This window comes from Erinaceus europaeus, chromosome 13 (genome assembly GCF_950295315.1).
Source record: "Erinaceus europaeus chromosome 13, mEriEur2.1, whole genome shotgun sequence".
NCBI lineage: Eukaryota > Metazoa > Chordata > Mammalia > Eulipotyphla > Erinaceidae > Erinaceus > Erinaceus europaeus.
In genome coordinates, this window is record NC_080174.1 from 89718648 (window position 1) to 89746350 (window position 27703).

At 42.4% G+C, this 27703-nt stretch overlaps 1 protein-coding gene across 5 annotated transcripts in view; it reads left to right on the forward strand.

The window, feature by feature from the left end:
* Positions 1–27703, forward strand: part of LOC103125926 (zinc finger protein 709-like) — a 221705-nt gene that overhangs the window by 167509 nt on the left and 26493 nt on the right. The window lies entirely within an intron of this gene.

The following is a 27703-nucleotide window of genomic DNA, read 5'->3' on the forward strand; positions in this document are numbered from 1 at the left end:
TCTTGCCCTGAGGCCCCTATTTTGGCATCTTGCCCTGAGGCCCCTATTTTGGCAGACACTTGTCCGAATTCTCCTTTGGACTCCACAGCCACTTCTTCAGCCACCCCCATTTTGGCAGACACGTGTCTGGAACTTCTTGCTGCCTCCACGGCTGCTTCTTCACCCACCCCTGTTTTGACAGACACATGTCCGAATTCTCCTGTAGCCTCCAAAACCACTTCTTCGGCCACTTGTCCAGAAGCTTCCACTTCGGTGACTCCTCCTACCGCTACACACTTATCAGAGCAAGTCCACACATTTCCGGTCAATGTTGCCCCCAATAGACAAAAACCTCAGGCCTGGTATCCATATTCCACCACAGACCTGAAGGAACTATGCCAGGCTATCAAGGATGACGGTGTTCATACCCAATGGACCAGGTCCATTTTACAAGGCCTGCTTCAGAACCTTAATACCCCCCCAAGATTGCAGGGATGTAACTCGCGCTACGCTCCCAGGCTCCCTCTTCCTGAAATGGGAGGCATTCTTTCATGATGAATGTTTACAACAATTGCGGAAAAATATTCAAAATCAGTCAGAGGGGAATTTTGATGCATTGTTTGGAACAGGCCAATTAGAAACAGGGATTCAACAGGCGGAAGCCAAGTTTCCACCTGGGTATTTTGATCAGGTACGCCTGTGTGCATTAAAAGCATGGGAGCGATTAACACCACCCATGGGAGCGGCCTCAGCTCCCATTCTCTCCCTTCAACAAGAACCTGATGAATCCCTCGCTAAATTCATTGCCAGGGTCCAGTCGAGTTTGGAAAGGAAGATTTATAATCCTGATGCTCATTTTCTCCTCCTGCGATCCATAGTCTGGGATGGAATGCTTCTGCATTTTCGACAGGCCTGTATCACTCTTAAAAATGAGCACCCAGATACTTGGATTATAGCTACACAGGATCTCAGATCAAGGTCTTTTCAAGGACCTATGTTACAGGCCTATGCAGCTACCTTACATAAGCAAAAAGGGGCTTGCTTTCAGTGCGGTCGCCAAGGGCATTGGCGTAACCAATGTCCAGAAAATAGACCGTGACCCCGCCTCCAGTCAGGGCAACCCGCCTCCAGACAGGGAATCAGAGACCATGAATGCCTTGTCCCAGATGCCAGAAAGGATTTCACTGGAGGAGAGATTGTTGGTCAAGGTTCCATAGGAACGGCACGCCTCTGCCAAATGTAAAGAGGGATTTAAACTAGGTGTGGGGCTTCCCTTAGCCCCGCCCCCAAGAGGGAAGGAAGCAGATCGCCAACTTGGTGCTGTGCCCTTCTTCCACAAACAGAAGCCCAGCTTGGGACCCAATCCATCGCTACACCCACCATGCCAAGTAACAATAACAGAGGGTGAGCAGAAGGAGGAACCCACGGTATGTGGGAACTTCCAGCATAGAAATAACCGGCTGGAGCAAGAGAACAGCTCGAATTTGGAGCCTGAGATTTTATGGACCACCCCTGTTTAGAAAGGGGTCACCCAACTATGACAGTAAAGATTGGTAATATTCCTTTTAAGTGTTTGATTGACATGGGAGCAGATAAGACAATATTAAGACAAGCAGAGGTTCCCCAGAGTTGGGAACTCCTCCCAGGACCACGCTTACATGGTGTTGGAGGATTGACTCAGGCATTCCGCACACGAGATTCCCTTGTGTGGTAAGATCCAGAAGGGACTACCGGACGCTTTCAGCCTTTAATAGCTGATATAAGCACCAATTTATTGGGAAGAGACTTGCTGGAATCTTTAGATGTAGTGATATCCTCAGACACCTCTGCAGGACACCACACTCACTCCTGTGAGACTGCTAGACCCAACCAGCACCCCCAATACTAACTACCACTGTTCAGAACAGAACTCCCCGCTTAGATTGGCTTTCTAATGAGCCTGTCTGGGTGGAACAGTGGCCTTTGCCTAGGGAGAAGCTAGAAATTTTAAAAGAACTTGTCCAAGAGCAGTTATCTTTGGGACACATTCGTCATTCTTGGAGCCCATGGAATACTCCAGTCTTTGTGATTAAAAAGCACTCAGGAAAATGGTGCCTCCTCCAAGATCTTCGTGCAGTTAATAAAACCATGCAGGTTTGGGGCTCCCCCCAAAGGGGTTTGCGTCTTGCTTCCGCGATTCCCATGGGAATTCCAATCATAGCTATTGATATACAGGATTGTTTTTTCTCTATTCCCTTACACCCACAAGATTGTAAATGTTTTGCTTTCTCTGTTCCTTCTATTAATAATGCCAGCCCTGCTGATAGATTTGAATGGGTGATTACTGCCCCAGGGCATGGCTAATAGTCCTACTATTTGTCAAGAGGCTGTTAAATCTGCCCTTTTCCCATATATTCATAAGGGCCTTAAGGTTTTTCATTATATGGATGATGTGTTAATATGGGGAGAATTAGATACAGATCTCTCCGCCCTATGTGATTTTCTAATCCCTGCCTTAAAGAGAAGTGGACTTAATGTAGCTCCTGAGAAGATACAGCTAATCCCTCCAATATCTTTCTTAGGCTCAGAGATTTCCCTAACGCAGATTCGTCCTTTAAAACCTTGTGTTACTTTTCCTTCTAATCTCACTCTTGCTTCTTTACAAAGTTTTCTTGGAAATTTGAATTGGCATAGGCAGTATCTTTATCTGCCTACTAGTTGCCTGCAACCACTGTTCGATCTGTTAAAAGGAAACAAACAGCCCTCCTCAAAGCGTATGTTAACCCCCGAAGCCTCCTTGGCACTGGAAAAATTAACCAGGCTCTCCAAGACATGCACCTCGTTCGGTTCTCCCCCTCCTCTCCAGTAAATCTTCTAATCTTTAACTCCACCCCCACGGTAGTGGGGGAATTGTGGCAGAAACATGGCGTTCTCGAATGGCTACATACGCCAGTAGGCGGAGCTCCAAGACTCCTTACCGAGATTGATGCCTTAGCATTTATGGTTCGCCAAGGAAGAAATAGATCAGTTCAGGTCTTAGGAAAGGAACCAGATTCAATCATTCTTCCCTTTTCTCTCACAGATACAGAATGGCTCATACGCCACCACTCTCATTTTGCCATAAGTTTAATGGGTTTTCCAGGACAATTAGATAATCATTTTCCCTCTAATAATTTGATAGCTTCTTTACCTCTGTTGCCTCTACTAGTACCTAAACTTTTCTCTCGAGATCCCATCCCCTCTGCTCCTAAAGTATTCACTGATGGTGGAAAAAAGGGAGCTGCTGCCCTTATATATTATCCAGACCAGCAATACCCCAAACCTCTCTTTACTGAACTTCCTGAAAATTCCCCTCAGTACAAAGAACTTTATGCTGTTTTCCTTGCATTAAAAGCTGTACCAGAATCCTTCAACCTTTTTTCTGACTGTTAACTTACTTCCATGGCTTGCTCGATCTTATGTTAAGAATTGATGACAACCCACTTTCTCCTCTTTTAATTCAAATTGCCTCTATGCTCTGTTCTCAAACCCAACCACTGTATGTTCAGCACCTACGTTCCCACAGCCCTCTTCCTGGTCCCCTGTCTGAAGGGAATGCTGCAGCCAACCACCTTGCCTCCACAGGAATTCTCCTAGCCTCTGTCTATAATCCTGCTGACTTTCATTCCCTAACCCATGTTAATATTAAAGGTCTTCGAGCTCGATTTCCTGATATTCCTCTGCCACAGTTAAAACGTATTCTTGCTACATGTTCCTCCTGTGCAGGTCTAATCAAAACACCTGCTATTCAAACTCTGGGGGTTAATCCTTGAGGTTTAAAAGCCAACGCTCTTTGGCAAATTGATGTTACCCACATACCCAACTTTGGCAAACAAAAATATGTGTTCGTCTCAATTGATACCTTCTCTAAGTTTATGTGGGCTATAGCTCAGACTGGAGAAAACTCAAAAAAGCTTATAAGTCATATGCTCTCCTGTTTTGTTGTAATGGGCTTACCTCTTTAAGTTAAAACAGATAATGGACCTGCTTTTACCAGCAAACAATTTAAAGATTTTTGTTCCCTCTGGAACATTACTCATACTACAGGCATTCCGTATAATCCACAGGGACAAGGCATTGTTGAGAGGGCCCATCAAACTCTTAAGGCTCAATTACGTAAAGAAAAAGGGGAAACGTACCCCCCCAATATCCAGCTGGCAAAAGCCTTAACTACATTAAATCTCTTTAATATTTACAAAAACTCAGACCAACCTCCTATTATTCTTCATTGGCAAACACCACCCACCCTCCCAGCTACTAAAGTCAAATGGAAAGACCCACTTGATAAAATTTGGAAAGGACCTGACCCCCTGTTGACTATGGGCAGGGGTTTTGAATGCATTTTTCCACGAAATTACTCCAAGCCTGTTTGGGTTCCTGCCCGCCATGTCCAGCAATACCCACATGATGGCGCTGATATCCCTGAAGAACAAGAAACACTGCAAGAAGACTGGCTGCAAGAGGACTGGCTGCAGGATGCACTCCAGGATCCATAATACAGCATAGCAGAATAAAAAAAAAAAATCAGATTCACAGAACTCTTCCCGCACCTCCTGAATGTCTTATATAGCTATGACTGGCCAGTTGTGTTTTGTGAGTGAGTGAGTGAAAAAAAAAAATTGAGTGAGTTGAGTATTCAAAATTTTTGTATGACCCATTGTGCTCAGAGTACTCTGAAAGTTAACTGACTTTATATCAAACGTCTGGACGCAGCCATGGTTTCTGGAAACGTCCAGAAACAGTCCAAAAATTGTTCATTCCCCTTTTTGATTTCTTTTTTAAGTCTTGATATAAATATGAAATGTTTAGTCTTAAACTGTGTGAGTAAAGATGGTTCAACTATGACAGTAGATCTAAATTCGCATTTGAAATGATATGTCTTATTTACAAGTTTTTCTCCTCCTGTGTGTTATAAACTATATGTTTAATATGCATGTTTCAAGTTTGGTAAACATTAACTTAACGGTTAAATTGTAATTTCGAAGCTACATTCTTATGAGAAGAGGTAAAATCAATTCATTAAAGTAACTGAGTGTTTAAGGTAAAACTCTAAATATTCAATGTGACAATTCATCATCTCCTAAGTTAAAATACAAATCCTCTATACAGGACATTTTTGGAGGGCCCCCAAAAATGTCCTGTAAGCTATCTTGTGGAAATTAATCCACAACAAATTTGGCATCAATCTGATATTGTAAATGTACCCAAAAAATTGTCACTAAAATGTGTTAACTCTAGTAACCTGAGTTTGCTTAAAAACCCAATGTAAAAATAGTTAAGAATCAATATATGTGACTTAAATTTGGTATGAAAATTTTGCTAGAGACTGCTACATAAGGTCACATAAGATGGCCTTTACACGAAATTATAAAGATACCTAAACCAATTATAATCATTGAGTTATCAATTGTAGTAAACTTCTAATTTGTTACAAAGTTTTTTCATAAGTAATTGACTACAGCTATGACAAGCCTTCGCATAAAGAAGCATCTGCTCATATAGAATCCCCAGAAATCCATCTTGGACCCCTGACCTTTGACATCACCCACAATTACAGCCATCCCCCGAAACCCATGATGTGACCTGACACGATCTGGAGAACCTGACTCACAGACTCCAAAGGACAAGACTTTCCTACTGCCTTTCTCTCAACCATCGGTGTCTGCTCTTCCTGCTTCTGTTTTGCCTATCATGTTTTGGTGGTTCCAGGTCACTCTCTACAGAGAAGAAAAGTTCCAGTGGCCGTCCTCCTCCATCAAGATAGACGTGTGGAATTTATTTTCTGGCCGTTGACATTGGACTGATGCTTCTATAGAACTTGCTGGACACTCCCTTTATACTGCTGGACTTCTTGAAGAATGACTGTAGCAGTTCATAGAACTTTCCGCCAGCTGACTCGGGATTTTGCAATACCAGATCACCCCTCTAGCCCCTCGGCTTATCAGGCCCCCACTCCTCCACACATCAGGCTCACTCTGTCTCTTGCTGCTCTTACTTATCCCTCCCTGTCTTGTGCTAGTTCTTTTTGAAGACACTAACATGCTATCATTCTGCTTTCTTCCCAACAGGTTTCTGTTCACCCCTCCATTGCTATTACCCTGACAGAGATGAAGCCTTTTACAGACATTGACCGAGTTACATATGGCCATTAAGTAAAAGGGGGATGTTGGGGAATTGTGAGGATATGGTTGAGCTTGGAAGGGCTTGAGCCTGAGGGGTGTGTCAATCCTGTTAGTCTCTCTATCCACAAAGAGGTTGAGCAAGGAGGGACAGTAGAACCCAAAAAAGGTGTGCCTCTTATCAGTCTCCCTGCCTCACAAAGTGCCCCACACTCCTGATACTATGGCAAATAGTTAAAAAGAAAGGGGGAGATGTTGGATAGTATGCCAGCTCCCCCTGGCTTCTGCTTAACCATATGCCTATATAGGGATAGATTTAATCCCATTCAAAGCTTTGGTCTATTTACATAAATCACTTTTACATTTACATAAAGCACCACACTCCCTCCAGGGCATTGGTTCAATCCCCACTGTTTCATGATATGTTTTTCCCCCCCTCTCCTTGTCACACCCTGATCCTCTCCTTGTCACACTCTGATTGTCACCAGTCGTTTTTCTCTCCACCTTCTCTATATCACATCCTGTTTCCACCCTACTTGGAGAGTGTAAAAACAGCTGCTCTTCTGATTAAAGACACTTGGAAATTGCTTTCCGGCTCCGAGAGTTCCAGAGTGTATCTCCTGCAAAGTTAGTGCGGCATGAGTTCCTGATCCCTCTCCCACGCAGCAGCCTAGATCGGCTCCAGTTGAGTTCTCTCCAACCCAGAGAGCACTAGCTCGGGAAGAAGTACCCTCAGGCTATCCCAGCAAGGAGAAGGAATTAAAATTAATGAAGTTCTTGCAGAAATCCTGGACTCACCAACAAATCTTGTCATACATATATGTGACTGATCAACATGACAGTGAGTGATCTTTCAGAACTAGGTGACCCTGGTTCCCACCTGCAGGGGGAAAGCCTCATGAGTGATGAAGCAGGGCTCCAGGTGTCGCTCAGCCTCTTTCTCTCTTTCTCTCCCTCTGTCCATTTCTTTCTCTATCCAGTAATAAATAAAAGATTCTTTTTTGGGAGTCTGGCGATAGAGCAGCGGGTTAAGTGCACATGGCACAAAGTGAAAGGACCGGAGTAAGGATCCCGGTTTGAGCCCCTGCTCCCCACTTGCAGAAGGGTTGCTTCACAGGAGGTGAGCCTGTCTGCAGGTGCCTGTTTCTCCCCCTCTCTGTCTTCCCCTCCTCTCTCCATTTCTCTCTGTCCTATCCAACAACAACATAAACAACAACAACAATAAAATATCCACAAGAACAATAAAACAGGGGCAAAAAAGGGAATGAATAAATATGAAAAATATTCTTTTTAAAATATATTTTTATTTAATTTTATTATTTGATAGGGACTGAGAGAAATTGAGAGGGAAGGAAGACATAGAGAGTAAGAGAGGCAGAGAGACACCTGCAGCCCTGTTTCACCACTCGCGAAGTTTTCTCTTTGTAGATAGGAACCAGGGGCTTGAATCTGGGTTCTTGCACACTGTAATGTGTGTGCTTAACCAGGTGCGCCACAGCCTGGCCCTTTAAATAAATTTCTAATAAAAAATAAAAATAGGGGAACGGGTGGTAGCCCAGCAGGTTAAGTCCACATGGCGTAAAGTGCATGGATGGTGCCAAGAAAAAACTACAAATGGAGTATTTTCAGTTGGGGTACATAGCATGAGGATGTTGTGAAGAGATTCTCATGCCTGAGGATCTGAAGTCCTAGGTCCCCCGTACCACCATAAGCCAGAGCAGAGCAATGCTCTGGTAATAAATAAATTAATTAATATAATATAATATAATATAATATAATATAATATAATATAATATAATATAATATAATATAATATAATATAATATAATATAATAAATTAGGGGAGTTGTGCAGTAGCGCAGTGGGTTAAGCTCAAGTGGTGTGAAAAACACAAACTGGCTTAAGGATCCTGGTTGAGCCCCGGTTCCCTACCTGCAGGAGAGTCCCTTTACAAGCGCTGAAGCAGGTCTGCTCCTCTCCTCTATGTCTTCCCCTCCTCTATCTATTTCTCTCCATCCTATCCAACAATGATGACAACAAGAAAAACTACAACAATAAAACAACAAGAGCAACAAGGGAATAAATAAATATTATAAAAATAATAATGACAAATTAATTAAATAATAATAATAATAGCTAGATGATCTAATGAGGAAAAAGCTTATGAAAAACACGTAAGTTCTATTGAGGATTACTCCTTAAATGAGCTCCTTAAATAAACTCGTATGAAGGAACTTAATCTAGCACAGTTGTCTTAAATCAGTGGTGACTATAGTGTTTTTATGTTCAGTCAGAAAGATTATATTTGGCATATTGCACCAAAGTAAAAAGACTCTGGGGTGGGTGGAGGGAGAATACAGGTCCAAAAAGGATGACAGAGGACCTAGTGGGGGTTGTATTGTTATAAGGAAAACTGGGAAATGTTTGTGTTTTGTTTTGTTTTGTTTTTTTGCCTCCAGGGTTATTGCCTGCACCAGGAATCCACAGCTCCTGGAGACCTTTTTATCCCCTTTTGTTGCCCTTGTTGTTTTATCATTGCTGTGGTTATTATTACTTTTGTTGTTGTTGGCTAGGAACTTTACTTTTAAATACTTTTAAATGTATCTACTTATTTTAAATTTTATTGTATTTATATTTTTATTTATTTATTTGGGTAGAGACATCCAGAAATCGAGAGGAAAGGGGGGAGATAGAGAGTGAGAGAGACAAAGAGACACCTGCAACCCTGCTTCACCACAGTACCCCTGCAGGTGGTGGGGGCTAGGGGCTCAAACCCAGGTCCTTGCACATTGCAACTTGTGTGTTCAATAAGCAGCCCTCTGGCCTCTATTTACTTCCTTTTCACCACTATCATCACCAAAGATTGGTGTCCCCATTACCACACCCACAGATAACAACTACAGCTCTCCCATTCTTAAATATAGCTCGACTATTTCACAGTTGTATACTCAGTTCTGTCTATTCCACATATGGGTGAAACCATTCTGGAGTTGTTCTTCACCTTCCTTGCTTCACTAAGTATAATTTCCAATTCTACCCACTTTAGCCCATTGGACACAATATCATGTTTTCTGCTGAATAATAATATTCTGTTGAGTGTGTGTCCCATAACTTTTAACTAGTCATCTGTCAAAGGGCATTTTGTTTGTTTCTAGGATTAAGATATTGTGAGTATGACCACTATGATCATGGGGTGGTGCATATCCCTTTGAATCAGTGTTGTTATACTTTTGGGTCTATGCCTAGTAGTGGAATTGCTGGGTAATATGACATTGCCATCTGTATTTATTTAAGGATTCACCATAATGGCTGGCAGTACATATCTTTTTAGTATTTGTTTTTAACAAGAGCTCTGTTCAACTCTGGTTTATGGTGGTAGGGGGATTGAGCCTGGGGTTTTGAAATCTCAGGCATAAGAGTCTGTTTGCATAACCATTAAGCTATCTACCCTCTGCCCTATCTTGTTAGTATTTTAAATATGAATTCAACGTTTGAGTATGCTTCTCGATACTGTGGCAGACTCTTGGAGGGAAATGTGTGACTAGAAGGACAATAGAGGGGCTAGCTCCATAGGTTTAACACCAAGTGTTACAAATATGAGACACTAAGTGGTGCAAGTAGAGTCAGGAATGTAGACAAAGGAAAGTTTAGCAGTAGCCAGGGGAGAGCTTGAGAAGCCCAGATAAAGTAGCCAGGAGAGCTTAGGAGGCCCATCCAGGATTGAAGAAGACCCAACCTGGGAGCAGGAGTTGAGAAGCCCAAGGTGACAGGGCCTTATATAGTGTACTGGTGAGGCCAGGAGGTGGCGCACCTGGTTAACCACACACACTACACTGCACAAGGACCCAGATTCAAGTCCCTTGCCCCACATGTGAGGAGAAAGGTTCCCTGGTGGTGAAGCAGTATTGCAGGTATCTTTCGGCCATGAAAGTTAGAGGAGGGAGAACCTCTCTATCTTTCCCTCCTCTCCCTTCCTCTGTCTCTATCCAATAATAAATCCAAAAATATTTTTATTTATAGTGTATGTTGGCTATTTCTGCCATGGGCACAGGATTTATGACCCTTGTAGAGATGTTTTTGATTGGATGTGTTCATGTACAGACAGGAGTAAATCTTCCTGTGAGGGTGAGGGGTCTGCTTATTCTCAGAATGTACCCTTCAGTCTGTTTCAGCAAGATAAGTTATTTCCATGAAAGTAGGTAGTCAGGCCTCAGCATATTTCCTTCAAGGAGGACAGAAATTTTGTGATGGGTACAGTGCACATATCCTGGATGGTCTCTCTACTGCAATTTTTTTTTTAATTTTCCTTTATTCAGGAAGTAATGTTTTACATTCGACAGTGAATACAATAGTTTGTACATACATCACATTTCTCAGTTTTACACATAAAAATACAACCCCTACTAGGTCCTCTGTCAACCTTTTTCAGGACCTATATTCTAAACCCCACCCACCACACAGTCTTTACACTTTAGTGTAAACTGAAAACTTTTTTATAAAATTTATTTACTTCCTAGGAAAGGGAGAGTATTAGAATACAGAGAGAGAGAGAGAAAGTGGAGATGAGAGAAGGAAAGAACATCATTAGCACAGTTTCACTGCTTGTGAAGCTTTGCCCCTGCAGGAAGAGAGCATGGCTTGAATGTGAGTCCTTGTTGCACGGCAATGTGCTAAGAAAAGTTCCCCACTGCATGTTTCCTAAGTGTGGAACTTTGATGTGTGCTATTTTTTGTTCTTTGGATAAGCTGTTAATTCCCAAACATTGAATCTTGTTACGTTTTAGCTGAATGGTCCCCTGAATTTCATTCTTCCCTCACATTTTCATAAACTGCAAGTAGAAACCAGGTTGTTATTTTTTTAAACACAGCACTGCTCAGCTCTGGCTTACGGTGGTGCTGGGGGATTGAACCTGGGACTTCAGATCTCAGGCATGAGAGTATGTTTGCATCACAAATATATTATCTATTATCGCACAGTTGTACATTCTTTATAAAATAATTTTGGGGACTCAGTGGTGACACACCTGGTTGAGTGTACATGTTACAATGTGCAAGGAGACAGGTTCAAGCCCCCAGTCCTCACCTGCAGGGTAAAGCTTTGCAAATGGTGTAGTATTTTGCAGGTGTCTCTGTCTCTACCCTCTCTATCCTTCCCTTCCAATTTCTGACTATACCCAATAAATAAATAAACAATGAAATTAAATAAATTTGTGTTAATGGTTTAATAATGGCATACAAGATCACAAGATTGTTGGAGAATCCCTCATTATAGTGCGTGTTTTTCTCTGGTTGTTGGTCTGCTTCTAAATTCTGCTTCTAAGACCCCTTCTGTTGCATTGCTTGTGGTCTATTTACATAATCATTGTTTTGTTTGCATTGGTTTAATCCCCACTGGTTCCCATGCTTTTTCCTTCTCCCCACCCCTATCCTATGTACATCCTCTTCTGACCTGACACTTCTGCCTCAGGAGATATATACAGGATAGGATTGTGATTACAGCTAGCTAGCTTGCACTGCATTCTTCATCAATAAAGATTAAACTGCATCACACTCAGCCATGAGTCTATGGTCCTCTCTCTCCAACCCGTGATGCTAGACCAGCATCTGGTGAACTATTTATTTATTTATTCATGAGACAGATAGGAGCAGAGAAAGAACCAGACATCACTCCGGTACATGTGCTGCCTGGGATCAAACTCAGGATCTCATGGTTGAGAATCCAGTGCTTTATCCACTGTGCCACCTCCCAGACCACAATGAACTTTCTTTTAAATTACTAACAGCTATGCATTATACCAAACATGTTAAATTATTTTTATTCTCTGTTGTGCTGTATGCAGCAGCTTCAAGGAGATGTTTTGACAACATCAGGGTAAACCCAGATAGTCATCAACAGGCCTTCAGACTAACAGGGAGCTAACATAGACATCTGAAGAACTGCTTCATAGCTTGTCAAGCGACCCCTTGTTGCTATCTGACATGATAGACTTCAAAATAGATAGGAATGGACACTACTTAATGCTCAGAGGATCAGTCAATCAAGAGGACTTAACAATTATTAAAATCTATGCACCCAATGAGAAGCCATCTAAATACATCAAACTTCTACTGAAAGAGCTACAGCAATATATTAACAGTAACACAATCATAGTAGGGGACTTCAACACCCCACTCTCTCAACTTGACAGATCATCCAGGCAGAAAATCAATAAAGACATAAGAGAGCTAAATGAAGAGATAGATAAACTAGAACTATTGGACATTTTCAGAGTCATTCATCCCAAGAAAGTGCAATACACATTTTACTCAAATCCACATGGGTCATTCTCAAGGATAGACCATATATTAGGCCACAAAGACAACATCAGCCAATTCAAGAGCACTGAAATCATCCCAAGCATCTTCTCAGACCACAGTGGAATTAAACTAACACTTAACAATCAAGAAAAGATTAGTAACAGTCCCAAAATGTGGAAGCTCAACAGTATACTTCTTAACAACTTGTGGGTCAAAGAGGAAATCAAGGAAGAAATCAAAATGTTTTGAGAGTTCAATGAAAATGAAGACACAAGCTATCAAAATATTTGGGACACAGCTAAGGCAGTACTGACAGGGAAGTTTATAGCTATACAAGCACACATTAGGAAACAAGAAAAAGCACAAATAAACAGCCTGATTGCACATCTTAAAGACCTAGAAGAAGAACAACAAAGGAACCCTAAAGCAACCAGAAGGACAGAAATCACTAAAGTTAGGGCAGAAATAACATTGAGTATAGGAAAACCATACAAAAGATCAATGAAAGTAAATGTTGGTTCTTCGAAAGAGTAAACAAAATCGACAAACCTTTAGGCAGACTCACAAAACAAAAAAGGAGAAGACCCAAATAAATCAGATAGTAAATTAAAGAGGAGATATCACAACAGACACCGCAGAAATTCAACATATCATGCGATGTTGTAGAACCAGATGTTGTAGTGCGCGGGCCACAGAGAAGAGAGAGAGAGGGTCTGGAGAAAACACAAATCTTTATTCGTGCTGGCACCTCAGAGTTGGGTGTTAGAGAAGCAGGTTGGGCCACGTGGAAAATGAGAAAATGGCCGCCTCACGCAATAACCTTTCCTGCATCTGAACACCAGAGTGGAGTGCTGGCAAGAGAGCGAGGTGCGGAAAACGAAGGGTTTCCATAGGAGTAGCTTTCGCGAGAATGGGAAGGGGGAGGAGTAACCATAGCACTCCAGGATAGGATGATAACTCTCCTGAGAATGGGAGGGGGGAATAGTAACCAGTGCACTCCAGATATCACGGGGTTATAGACAATGTCCTGAGGGCACAAAATGGCTGAACAGGCACTCCGAGAATGTCCCAACTCTCCAGGGAACTAGCAGTAGCCTGAGGGGACAACATGGCAGATGTGACTGCATTGGCACAATTTCCCAGCAATGCAAGGCTTCTATGAACAACTATATGCCACCAAGCTAGAAAACCTGAAAAATGGATGATTTCCTAGATACCTACCAACTTCCAAAACTAAGTAAAGAGGAAGTAGATAACATGAACAGGCCCATCACAGCTAATGAAATTGAAACAGTTATCAAAAATCTTCCCAAAAATAAAAGTCGTGGACCAGATGGTTTTACAAATGAATTCTAGAAAACCTTCAAAGAAGAACTAATACCTCTACTTTTCAAAATCTTCCAGAAGATTGAAGACACTGGAATACTCCCTGCCAGCTTCTATGAAGCCAACATCACCCTGATACCAAAAGCAGACAGGGACACAACCAAAAAAGAAAACTACAGACCAATATCTCTGATGAACATAGATGCGAAAATATTGAACAAAATTCTAGCCAACCGGATACAGCAGTATATCAAAAAGATTGTACATCATGACCAAGTGGGGTTTATCCCAGGCATGCAAGGTTGGTTTAATATACGTAAATCAATCAATGTGATCCACCACATCAATAAAAGCAAGACCAAAAACCACATGGTCATATCAATAGATGCAGAGAAAGCCTTTGACAAAATCCAACATCCCTTTATGATCAAAACACTACAAAAAATGGGAATAGATGGAAAATTCCTGAAGATAATAGAGTCTATATATAGCAAACCTACAGCCAACATCATACTCAATGGTGAAAAACTGGAAGCATTTCCCCTCCGATCAGGTACTAGGCAGGGCTGCCCACTATCACCATTACTATTCAACATAGTGTTGGAAGTTCTAGCCATAGAAATCAGGCAGGAGCAAGGAATTAAAGGGATACAGATTGGAAGAGAAGAAATCAAACTCTCCTTATGTGCAGATGACATGATAGTATACATGGAAAAACCTAAGGAATCCAGCAAGAAGCTTTTGGAAATCATCAGGCAATACAGTAATGTGTCAGGCGATAAAATTAACATTCAAAAGTCAGTGGCATTCCTCTATGCAAACACTAAGTTAGATGAAAATAAAATCCAGAAATCAATTCCTTTTACTATAGCAACAAAAACAATAAAATATCTAGGAGTAAACCTAACCAAAGAAGTGAAAGACTTGTATACTGAAAATTATGAGTCACTACTCAAAGATTGAAAAAGACACGAAGAAGTGGAAAGATATTCCATGTTCATGGGTTGGAAGAATTAACATCATCAAAATGAATATATTACCCAGAGCCATCTACAAATTTAATGCTATCCCCATCAAGATCCCAAGCACATTTTTTAGGAGAATAGAAAAAATGCTACAAATGTTTATCTGGAACCAGAAAAGACCTAGAATTGCCAAAACAATCTTGAGAAAAAAGAACAGAACTGGAGGCATCACACTCCCAGATCTCAAACTGTATTATAGGGCCATTGTCATCAAAACTGCTTGGTACTGGAACATGAACAGAGACACTGACCAGTGGAATAGAATTGAGAGCCCAGAAATGAGGACATCTAATCTTTGACAAAGGGACCCAGACTATTACATGGGGAAAGCAGAGTCTCTTCAACAAATGGTGTTGGAAACAATGGGTTGAAACATGCAAAAGAATGAAACTGAACCACTGTATTTCACCAAATACAAAAGTAAATTCCAAGTGGATCAAGGACTTGGATGTTAGACCACAAACTATCAGATACTTAGAGGAAAATATTCACAGAACTCTTTTCCGCATAAATTTTAAAGACATTTTCAATGAAATGAATCCAATTACAAAGAAGACTAAGGCAAGTATAAACCTATGGGACTACATCAAATTTAAAAGCTTCTTCACAGCAAAAGAAACCACTACCCAAACCAAGAGACCCCTCACAGAATGGGAGAAGATCTTTACATGCCATACATCAGATAAGAGTTTAATAACCAACATATATAAAGAGCTTGCCAGACTCAACAACAAGACAACAAATAACCCCATCCAAAAATGGGGGGAGGACTTGGACAAAATATTCACCACAGAAGAGATCCAAAAGGCCGAGAAACACATGAAAAAATGCTCCAAGTCTCTGATTGTCAGAGAAATGCAAATCAAGACAACAATGAGATATCACTTCACTCCTGTGAGAATGTCATACATCAGAAAAGGTAACAGCAGCAAATGCTGGAGTGGGTTTGGGGTCAAAGGAACCCTCCTGCACTGCTGGTGGGAATGTCAATTGGTCCAACCTCTGTGGAGAACAGTCTGGAGAACTCTCAGAAGGCTAGAAATGGACCTACCCTATGACCCTGCAATTCCCCTCCTGGGGATATATCCTAAGGAACCCAACACATCCATCCAAAAAGATCTGTGTACACAATTTGTAATAGCCAAAACCTGGAAGCAACCCAGGTGTCCAACAACAGATGAGTGGCTGATCAAGTTGTGGTATATATACACAATGGAATACTACTCAGCTGTAAAAAATGGTGACTTCACCATTTTCAGCTGATCTTGGATTGGCCTTGAAAAAATCATGTTGAGTGAAATAAGTCAGAAACAGAAGGATTAATACGGGATGATCTCACTCTCATGCCAAAGTTGAAAAACAAGATTAGAAAAGAAAACACAAGTCGAACCTGAAATGAAATTGGAATATTACACCAAAGTAAAAGACTCTGGGGTGGGTGGGTGGGTGGGTGGGGAGAATACAGGTCCATGAAAGATGATGAATGACATAGTGGGGGTTGTATTGTTAAATGGGAATCTGGGGAATGTTATGCATGCACAAACTATTGTATTTACTGTTGAATGTAAAACATTAATTCCCCAATAAAGAAATTAAAAAAAAAAGAAATTGAGCAGAAGGGAGAGATAGAGAGGGAAAGAGACAGAAAGACACCTGCAACCCTGCTTTACCACTTGCAAAGCTTTCCCCCTGTGGTGTTAGCTGGGGGCTTGAACTGCAACACGTGCACTCAACCAGATGTGCCACCAACCACCTGGCCCCTCTAATCTTAAATAATTAGAAGGCCACTCTTATTGTCACTGACTTCATGACATCTAAGCCTACTCTTAGTCTTTAGTCTCATCTTTCATTTTCCTTTCATATCAAAGCCCTGAGTTTAGTGCACCAGTCATATTACTTCCCTGAATGAACCTTTTTCTCTCTAACTCCTTTGGCTTCATGGTCCCCACTCCTAACCCCCTAAAAATCTCTGAGTAAAGGTGAGTTCAGTTGTTGACCAAGCAAGGTCAGGCAATAGGGGCCTAATTATGAAAACAAAAGTTCACTGTCTACAACCATGATTGTTGCTCCCCTACATGCTATCAAACACTTCCCTCCTCAGGATGTCAAAATTTAGACAACCTCCTCCCTCCCCAAGCCCACATTATTGTCAGAGGGCCCTGCTTACCTGGGGCTGCCAGTGCAGAGCAGCTCACAGCCTCTCTTCAGAGCCTGTTAGACAAGGAAGTCCTGGAGAAGTGCTTCTGCTGGTCAGACCAGCAGCTCTCCACAGTGAGCAGCCATTTACACACCTCTAGACACGTGAGCCGCTGGACTCCACCCAGAAGGTCTGGAGCTGCCCCAGGGATCAGCATAGATGATTTATTGGCATTAATACATTTCTGCTCCTCCCTTGATCCCTGTAGGACACTTTAATCTATTTCCTTTTTTTCTTCTTTTCTTTTTTTTTTTTTTAAAGAATTTATTTATTTATTCATGAGAAAGATAGGAGGAGAGAAAGAACCAGCCATCACTCTGGTACATGTGCTGTGAGGGATCAAACTCAGGACCTCATGCTTGACAGTCCAGTGCCTTAGCCACCAGACCACTTTCTGGACCACTTTTTCTTCTTTTCATTGGAGCACTTATTGGCTTTCACTTGCAATGGTGCCAGTGACTGACCCTCAAACCGTGATGTCTCCAGCATAAAGTTTTTTCTTTAACAAGTGTGCTACTTCCATGCACCAGGCTCTGCACTTAACAGGAAGGGCAGTAGGGGGATTGAGATAGATAGCATAATGGTTATGCATAGAGACTCTCATGCCTGAGGCTCCAAAATGGCAGGCTCAATCCCCTGTACCACCAGAAGCCAGAGCTGAGCAGTGTTCTAGTTTTCTAAAAATAGTGTTCTTTGTTTTCTAAAAACAAACAAACATATAAATAAATACAATGGGCAGGGAAGAGACCATAATGGTTATTAATGCAAAGAAACTCTAGTGACTTGGTCTACAGATCTCAGGTTTAATCCTTTGCACCAGCATAATTAGAGCTGAGCAGTGCCCTGGTTAAAAAAAAAGGGGGGGCTGGGTGTTTGTGCACCTAGCTGAGCGCACACGTCACAGTGCAAGGACCCAGTTTCGAGCTCCTGGACCCCACCTGCAGGGAAAATGTTTTGCAAGTGGTGAAGCTGGGCTGCAGGTGTCTCTCTGTCTCTCTCCCTCCCTATCTCCCCTTCCCTCTTGACTTCTGGCTGTCTCTATTCAATAAATAAATGAAGATAATTTCAGTCTAGTGCCTGTAACATGTGCACTCAACCAGGTGCACCATCACCCGTCCCCACTCAATTTCTCTTTCTTGATCCAAAACAAATACAAATCAAATCAATAAAACAAGCAAACAGCTAGATTGTTCTCATTCAATTACTATAGGGGCCAGAACAGCTCAGCTATCGGCTCCTTAAAAAACCGCAACAAGGGAGTCAGGCAGTAGCACAGAGGGTTAAGCGCAAGAGGCACAAAGCGCAAGGACCAGCATAAGGATCCAGGTTAGAGCCCTGGCTCCCCACCTGCAGGGGAGTTGCTTCACAGGTGGTGAAGCAGGTCTGCAGGTGTCTATCTTTCTCTCCCCCTCTCTGTCTTCCCCTCCTCTCTCCATTTTTCTCTGTCCTGTCTAACAAAGACATCAATAACTACAACAACAATAAAAAACAAAGGCAACAAATGGGAAAAAAAAAAAAAAAAAAAAACCTCAACAAGCCAATCCTGAACTACCAAGCTAGAGAGGCAGCACTGGACTCCAAAGCAGAGACATCTCCAGTTTCCGGCAGTGTCAGTTTAGGCCAGCCGCACTGGCTGCTGGGACTTGTAGTTCCCATGGCTCTTCTGCTGGCTGATGGCGAGGAGGTGGACTATAGCTCCCATCAGGCCAAGCGGCGCCAGCGGTGTCCTGCACACGCTTGTGGCTGGGCGGCAGGTTCGAGTTGCTGTAGCTGCGGATCTGGCAGCAAAGAGTGAGTTGCACGGGGGTGTCAGGTCAGTCGCACCCTGTGAGTCTCGGGTGGCGGAGTGACCCGTCCTTAAAGACCTGGGGCTGTGCGTGTCGGGTATGTGCGCCAGCCTCGCCTCTGGCCATTCTGCGCCCCCTCCCTGCTGGTCTGGGTCCCGCTTCCCCTCGCCCCGCTTTGGGAACCGCGGGGGCGCTGAGTAAACCGCTGGGGCGGGCGAGGGTGTCCCGGGCAGGCTCCGACAAGTCTCAGCGGGCAACCGGGGGCGCGGACCCGCAGGGAGCGGCGCTGAGCGCTGAGGCCTCTGGCCTTGACCGCGGGCGGACCGGCGCCGTCTGCGCAGGCGCGGCGCTGCTGTTCCGGAGTGCGGCGGCACCAGCGCGCCTGTGTGGCTGCAGGTGGCCGCCAGCTGCGTGTTTGCTGCCGCTGCCCGGTCCAGGGGACTAACCTGCTGGAACTGGTCCTGCTGCTGAATCCTTTGCATCTTTACGTTGTCACAGAAATGTGGTCGTTGCCATGACCCATCTCGCAGACTGTCGCTTTCTTAGAAAAGGCAGGTGTGTGCTCTGTTCTCTCAACTTGCTCTCTAGTCATTTCATAGCGTTGGACACTTTGAACTGTCTCTGGACGGTTTCTTCTGATTAATTTTTCCAGAATTACCCCCCACCCCCATCAGCTATGGTCATATTCCTAGACTTACTGTTTATGTGAACATGACCCTTTTCTGTGCTACTTACTTTCTTTCTTGCTTGCTTTTTTATTACCAGAGCACTGCTCAGCTCTAGTTTTTGGTGGTGTAGGGATTGAACCTGGGACTTCAGAGCCTCAGGCATGAGCGTCTCTTTGCATAACCGTTATGCTATGTACCACCACCCTTCTGTTCAACTTTTTATGAATTTTTATAAGCTGCTTTGAAAACAGGCACAAAGAATTATAAATATTTCTAAGACATTTTACTTTCATTTAATACTAGTACTAAATGTGGGGGGTCTGCACAAGTTTAGAAATATTCCTATAAAGAAGTGTTAGGGGAGTCGGGCTGTAGCGCAGCGGGTTAAGCGCAGGTGGCGCAAAGCACAAGGACCGGCATAAGGATCCCGGTTCGAACCCCGGCTCCCCACCTGCAGGGGCGTCGCTTCCCAGGCGGTGAAGCAGGTCTGCAGGTGTCTATCTTTCTCTCCCCCTCTCTGTCTTTCCCTCCTCTCTCCATTTCTCTCTGTCCTATCCAACAACGACGACAACAACAATAATAACTACAACAATAAAACAACAAGGGCAACAAAAGGGAATAAATAAATAAAATAAAATAAATATATTTAAAAAAAAAAGAAGTGTTAGCTGGGGGGCAGGTACCCTGGGTTAAAAATATTCCTATTAGAAGTGTAAGTTGGCGGATGGAGAGAAGGGTTATAGGGCTCTTCCTTGGTTCCTTAGAGCTCTCTTACATTCTTCCTCTGCCACTGGCCTGGAAATCCTACCCTCACCTGAAATCCTACCCTCACCTGAAATCACCTTTTAGGCAAAACAATGATTATGTAAATAGGCCATAATATCAGCAATGGAGGCGGGGCTGGCTTAAGGCCTGACAAATAAGTTTTTAAAAAATGAAAAACACCAGTTAAAAATAATATTAGAATAAGCTGGAGTTGTTTTTTTTTTTTTTTTTTTTTAATGAATAAAACCAGGCCAGAGAAACTCCTCAATTTGCAGAATATTAGATTTGAGAGCCTAAACGTCCTTGCTTGATTCCCAACATGTACTAACATTGTGTTATGGGTTCTCTCAGTTTACCTTTCTCTCTCCCTGTATTAGTGTCATGACATTATTTTTCATATGTAACACATGAAATGAACCTTTATTTTCCTTTAATGAGAAGTACTGGAGATCGTGAGAAGACACACCAGACTTTCAGGTCTGATGCCCCAAGTTCTATAGGCTACTTTCCAGGTATCTTCTAATTCTAGAACTGAGGGGAGTTCTGGTGTCACTTTCTCTCAGAAATTAGTTAAACCTTGAAAAAAGGAATAAGAACAGGTTAAAATGAAATAACTTGGGTGGAGGGTAGATAGCATAATGGTTATTCAAACAGACTCTCATGACTGAGGCTCTAAAGTCCCCGGTTCAATTCCCCACACCACCATAAGCCAGAGTTGAACAGTCCTCTGCTTTAAAAAAAAAAAAGAAAGAAAGAAAGAAAGAACTTAGAGGTCAGGTGGTGGCTCAATAAGTGGAAAACACATGATTCTGCCACCACAGGAGCACTTACAAAGGAGTAAAGAGGCTAATTGACAAAATTAGTTGACCAATTTAAAAAAAAAATTTTTTTAATTTATTTATTAATGGCAAAGGAGGAGAGAGAAAGAACCAGACATTGCTCTGGCACATGTGCTGCCGGGGATTGAACTCGGGACCTCATGCTTGGGAGTCCAATGCTTTTACCACTGCACCACCTCCCAGACCACTTTTTTTTTAATTAAAAAAAAAATTATTACTTTTTATTATTGGGGAATTAATGTTTTACATTCAACAGTAAGTACAATAGTTTGTACATGCATAACATCCCCCAGTTTCTCATATAACAATACAACACCAATAGGTCCTCTGAATCTTTCTGTATTCTCCCCACCACCCACCCCAGAGTCTTTTACTTTGGTGCTGACCAATCAATTTTCTGGTAAGACACTTCACTTAGATACAGGGCAGAAGATGTCCACTTTTAGATCCTGAACTCCTTTTGTAAATGTGGCTGTGATACAAGTTAGAGGTGGACAGTGGAAATAATGTACCCAGAAATTATTCCTACCACTAGCAATAGTGGTGAAAATATATGTCAACAAAGAAAATGGCTAAAGTGAAGATGATATGTGGCTTATGAGGTTAAGGAGGTGGCACAATGGATGAAGTGTTGGACTCTCAAGCATGGGGTCCTGAGTTCAATCCCTGGCAGCACATGTACCAGAGTGATATCTGGTTCTCTTTCTCCTATCCCTCTCATTAATAAATAAGTAAATTTTGGGAGTCGGGCTCTAGCGCAGCGGGTTAAGTGCAGGTGGCGCAAAGCACAAGCACTGGCATAAGGATCCCGGTTCGAGCCCCGACTCCCCACCTGCAGGGGAGTCGCTTCACAAGTGGTGAAGCAGGTCTGCAGGTGTCTGTCTTTCTCTCCTCCTCTCTGTCTTCCCCTCCTTCTGTTCTATCCAACAACAATGACAGCAATGGTAACTACAACAATAAAACAACAAGGGCAACAAAAGGGAATAAATAAAAATAATAATAATAATAAATAAGTAAATTTTATTTTTAAAAGGTGATAGGTGGTTTTGTTTTACACACCAAGAAGTCACTAATTACCTTACCACTACAATACATTTGAAACTTTGCTTTTTAATTTTTTTTATATTTATTTATTCCATGTCGTTGCCCTTGTTGTTTTATTGTTGTAGTTATTATTGTTGTTGGATAAGACAGAGAAATGGAGAGAGGGGAGTTGGGCTGTAGTGCAGTGGGTTAAGTGCAGGTGGCATAAAACACAGGACCAGCATAAGGATCCCGGTTCGAGCCCTAGCTCCCCACCTGCAGGGGAGTTGCTTCACAGGTGGTAAAGCAGGTCTGCAGGTGTCTATCTTTCTCTCCCATTCTCTATCTTCCCCCTCCTCTCTCCATTTCTCTCTGTCCTATCCAGTGACTATGACAACAACAATAACTACACCAATAAAACAACAAGGGCAACAAAAAGGAATAAATAAATAAAATAAATATAAAAAAAAAAAGAAATGGAAAGAGGAGGGGGAAATAGAGAGGGGAGAGAAAGATAGACTCCTGCTGACCTGTTTCACGGCCAGTGAAGCAACTGCCTGCAGGTGAGGAGCCAGTGGCTTGTACGGCCACTTGCTCCTTGTGCGGCCAGCTTCCAGGCAAACCTGGACCTGTCACATGGTAAAAAAATTGAAGAGCCCCACTTTCTTTGGTTCTTGGGACAATCAGGAAAGAACTGAAGAGTGAATGAAACACATGAGTTTGAAGCAAAGAAGTTTTATTACAGTATTACCAAGCAGAAAAACTTTGGGGATTTATGTAGAGTGGGTCCCAAATTACAGAGTATTTTAGGTTTTTTTTTTAAATTTATTCTTTTTTGTTGCCCTTGTTGTTTTATTGTTGTAGTTATTGTTGTTGTTGGATAGGACAGAGAGAAATGGAGAGAGAAGGGGAAGACAGAGAGGGGGAGAGAAAGACACCTGTAGACCTGCTTCACCGCCTGTGAAGCTATGCCCTTGCAGTGGGGCATCGGAGCTCAGACCGGGATCATATGGACCGTGATCCTTATGCCTGTCCTTGTACTTCACGCCATGTGTGCTTAACCCACTGCATTACTGACCAACTCCCTATTTTAGGGTTTTTACACAAAATATTGAGAGAGGGAAACAGTCTGCATCTCTGCTTGAGGTGGAAATGACATGTGTGATTTACAATCTAGGTGATAACCCTGTATGTGCTCAGTGCTTGTAATTACAATGTTTACAGAGAAGCAGTGTGAAAGCTCAGACTCTTGCATGGGTGACCTCCACAGCCAGGACTGCCTGCCTGCCTCTGGGAAGCTCCACACTGCCTGAGAATGAAGCTGTGAATCTGAATTGGCCCCACCCCCACCCCTCCTCTTCTCTGAAGGGAGCAAGTCTTCATTCAAGTCATCCAGGGAAAAGTCTGATCCAGATAAACCCATTGACACTCCTTAATCCACTCAGCTGTCCTGCTCTCCTATCAGCATTCAGAATTCAAAGGGTGGGGAGGGGGTTGGAGACAGGTATAAAGTCTCAGGCTTCTGTCTCCAGAGAGACAGAATCTCTCAGCTCTAGTAAGTCTCCTGCCTGCTGCTCCAACCCCTCTGGTTGAGAGGAGCCAGCAAACCTCACAGCAGGTAAGTTACCCAGCTCTCCTTGATGACTGGGACCCCATCCCCACACCACCCATCCCCTGTGTGTGGGCAGTTGGGGATGAGGATTGAACCTGGGAACCCTGGGGTTTATGGCATGTAAACCCTGAGCTTTCAAAGGGGAGTCTGTCTCCACAAATAAGGATTTGTTCTGTTCAGCTCTGGTTTATGGTGGTACAGAGGATTGAACCTGAGACTTTGGATCCTCAGGCAAGAGAGTCTCTTTGCATAACCATTATCCTATCTACCCTCTAGCAATAAATAGTAAATATAAGTACCCCACTAACAGTAAATCCCATTGATCTGATCTGGGGCCCATATTCAGCACAGGAGCCTGTGTAACCTCTGCATCCCTGTAGTTCTGAGCTTGATTTCATACTCATATGTAGGAACACTCTGGGCTGCACTCATTTCAGGTCAAGTTTTCCATGAGTGGCAGAGTATGTTAACCCAGTCTCCCTTTGGAAATTGGGGCAGTTGTTTTGTTAAATTCAGAGTGACAACAGGCAGTCCCTACCATTGTTATTCCACTTTGAGTGTAAGGTCCTGTAGAGACCCACAAGAGGTTCCATGATGCTATTTCTGATGGAGGAGAGAGTAGAGATCTGTTAGAGGTCTGGGACTGTTATGTCTATGTGGGGTTCTTACAATTATCTGACTAGAGTCCCAGATGATGGGGTTATCTGGTGACCTCATGTTTAGAATATACTGTACCAGGGCTGGGGAGACAGCAGAATGGTTCTGCAAAGAGATTCTTGTGCCTGAGACACCAAAGCTGCCAGGTTAAATCCCCAGCACCACCATAAGCCAGAGCTGAGCTTTGCTCTGGATAAAAAAAAAAAGGATTTTCTGTACCATATAAGACCTTACTATGATTTATGCCATTTAATGCTATTTACAAATAACTGTATCTTAAATACTGACAAAACCAGTTGTTTCTAGCCACCCTGGTATAAGATTATTGATGATGTAGTATTTCTTTCTTTTTTCCTTATTTATTTTCCATTTTGTTGCCCTTGTTTTTTATTGTTGTAGTTATTATTGTTGTTATTGATGTCATCTTTGTTTGGTAGGACAGAGAGAAATGGAAAAAAGGGGAAGACAGAGAGGGGAGAGAGATAGACACCTGCAAACCTGTTTTGCTGCCTGTGAAGCGATGCCTCTGCAGGTGGGGATCCGGGGTTCAAACTGGGAACCTTCTGCTGGTCCTTTTGCTTAACCCTCTGTGCTAACCCTGATTTAGTATTTCAAAGAGCAAGTCATTAATAGACATGTATTAGTTTAAGCCCACTCTGAAAATTTAATGAGGTTACAAATGTGAAAATCTAAGTGTTTAGATTGAAGGAATGTCTACTCAGAACTGGGGTGTATGCATCACAATTTTAAGATATTCAATGTATTTTACCCCTACAATAGTTTAGAGATTTATAAGACTTTAAATTAATAGGAGTGTATATTAACACCATCCCTGGCACCAAAAGTCTGTGTCCCTTCCCCCATGACAGTATAATAAAGCTAATAGTCTATCCTAACATTCCCACAGAGTGTTTACTTTGGTACAATACTGCAATTTTTGCTTTGCATCCTCACTCCTGTTCTAGTTTCTCAACTTTTGTTTATGAGTGGGATCATCCAATACGTATCTTTCTCTTTCTAACTTATTTCACTTAATAGATTTCCTTCTAGCACCATCCAGGATGTATTGGGAAGGTAGGTTCAATATTCTTAATGGCTGAGTGTTCCATTGTGTATGTATAGCACAACTTTCTCAGCCGTTCATCTGAGAAAGTTCCTGGGCACCTTGTTTGTTTCCAGGTTTTGGCTATTATGAAGTGTGCTGTTATGAACATAGATGTACACATATCTTTTTGGATGGGTGTGATTGACTAGGTGTCCAGCCCTAAGAGAGGAATGACTGGTCCATAAGGAAGGTCCATTTCTGGTCTTGTAAGGGTTCTTCAGACACAAGAGTTGGACCAGTTTACATTCCCACCAGCAGTACAAGAGGGATCCTTTGTTATCCCCACAACCTCTCCACCACTTGTTGCTGCTGTCATTTTTGATGTCTGACCTTCTTATGGGGCTGATGTGGTGTTGGTTATTACACCAGGCCCACTGCATTGCTTAAGACTGTGGTCTATTTACATAATCATTTTATTGCCTGAGGCCCGCCCTTTCTGCAGGGCATTGATTAAATCCCCACTGCTTCTTGCGCTTTTTCCACTCTGCCCCTTCTCCTATCACTTCCTTTTTTCCATCCTGCCACTTCCACCTCAGGAGATATAAAAAGGCAGATCAATAAAGGCAGCATTGCATTGTTTTCCCGCTCCGTGAATCCCACAGTCTCTCTCTCCACAGACACGAGTTCCTGGTCCCTTTCCCACCCAGCAGCCTAGGTTGGCTCAGGTCAAATTCTCCCCAACACAGAGAGCTTGAGCAAGAACCCGCAGGATAGCTCGGAGATGTGGTATCTCATTGTTGTCTTTATTTACATTTCTCTAACAAGCAGTGATGTGGAGCAGTTTTTCATATGTCTGTTGGCCATTTGGATCTCTTTTGTAGTGAATATCCTTTTCAGATCCTCTGCCCATTTTTAGATGGATCATTTGTTTTTTTGTTGCTAAGTCTGGTGACCTCTTATATAGTTTATATATTTTTGTTACTAGCCTCTTGTCTGATGTATGGCATATGAAGATCTTCAAATTATTGAGGGGACTCATTGTTTGGGTGATGGTTTCCTTTGCTATATGGAAGCTCTACAGTTTTGTATTGTCCCATTGATTTTTTTTTTTGTTTTAGTGTTCTTTGCAATTGGATTTGTATCAACAAAGTTGTCCTTGAGGTTTAGGTGGGAAAGAGTTCCAACAATGTTTTCCTCTGAGTATTTGATAGTTTCTGGCCTAACATCCAGGTCCCTGATCAAACTGGAGTTGACTTGTTTCTAGTAAGATAGAGTGATTAAGTTTTATTCTTCTGCATGTTTCAACCCAGTTTCCCAGCACCATTTATTGAAGAGAGCCTCCTTCCTCCATGTAATACTTTGAGCCCCCCTAATCAAAAATTAGGTGTCTAAAGGTTTGGGGGTTTGTTTCTGGGCTTTCAATTCTTTCCACTGGTCTGTGTACCTATTTTTATTCCTGTACCAGTCTGGTTTCATTATGATGGCCTTATAATATAGTGTGAGATCTAGGAGTGTGATTCCATCATTTTTGTTTCCTTTCATCAAGATTGTTTTGGTGATTCTAGGTGTTTCTATTTCCAGATAAATGATTGAGCTCTAGTCTGTGTCAAAAAAATAAATAAAAGAAAGAAAAAGAAAAGAAAAGAAAGAAAAGAAAAAAACCTTTTCTTGGGAAAAGAACACCCTCCTCTAGATGGCTCCTGCTGAGTTTGGTATTTTGATAAAGAATTTATATTAAGTGGTCTCTTGCCTGTAGCTGGCTCTCTTACTCCTCTGGTGTGGGGGTTTGTCTTGTAGTGCAGTAGAAAAGAGTCAAACTCACAGTCCGTGGGCCAACTCCATGTTTGCTTTGTCCTTTTCAGCCTCTGTTTGCCAGCCTAAGGGTGGGTTATAGGACTCTTTCTTGGTTTCTTAGAGCTCTCCTACATTCTTTTTCTGCTACTGGCCTGGAAATCCTACCCTCACCTGAAATTCCCAGGTTCAAAGCAGCCTCCTTGCAGAGCTTATGCCAGGTGTAGTCTTCAAGCTGCCATCTTGGCTCCATCCACCCCAGCCACCTCCCCATGTCACTGTTTTAATATAGATCTCTGAGAAGTATTTAGGTGAGATTAAGTGCACCATGTGAGCTTAACTTGATGCACTACCACCCAACTCCCATCTTACTAGATTTTTGTGAATGCTTTTTTTGAAGAAAAATTAAAGAGTTGGAAAGAGATGTCAATAGAATCTGTGGGCTTTGTAATGGTCCTAATAGGCAGAATAACTCACTAAATGTTTCCATAATCTCTTCATTTACATTGAACATCTAGGGTATTGTGACTTTTATTCATTGCAGTATCTTCCATCT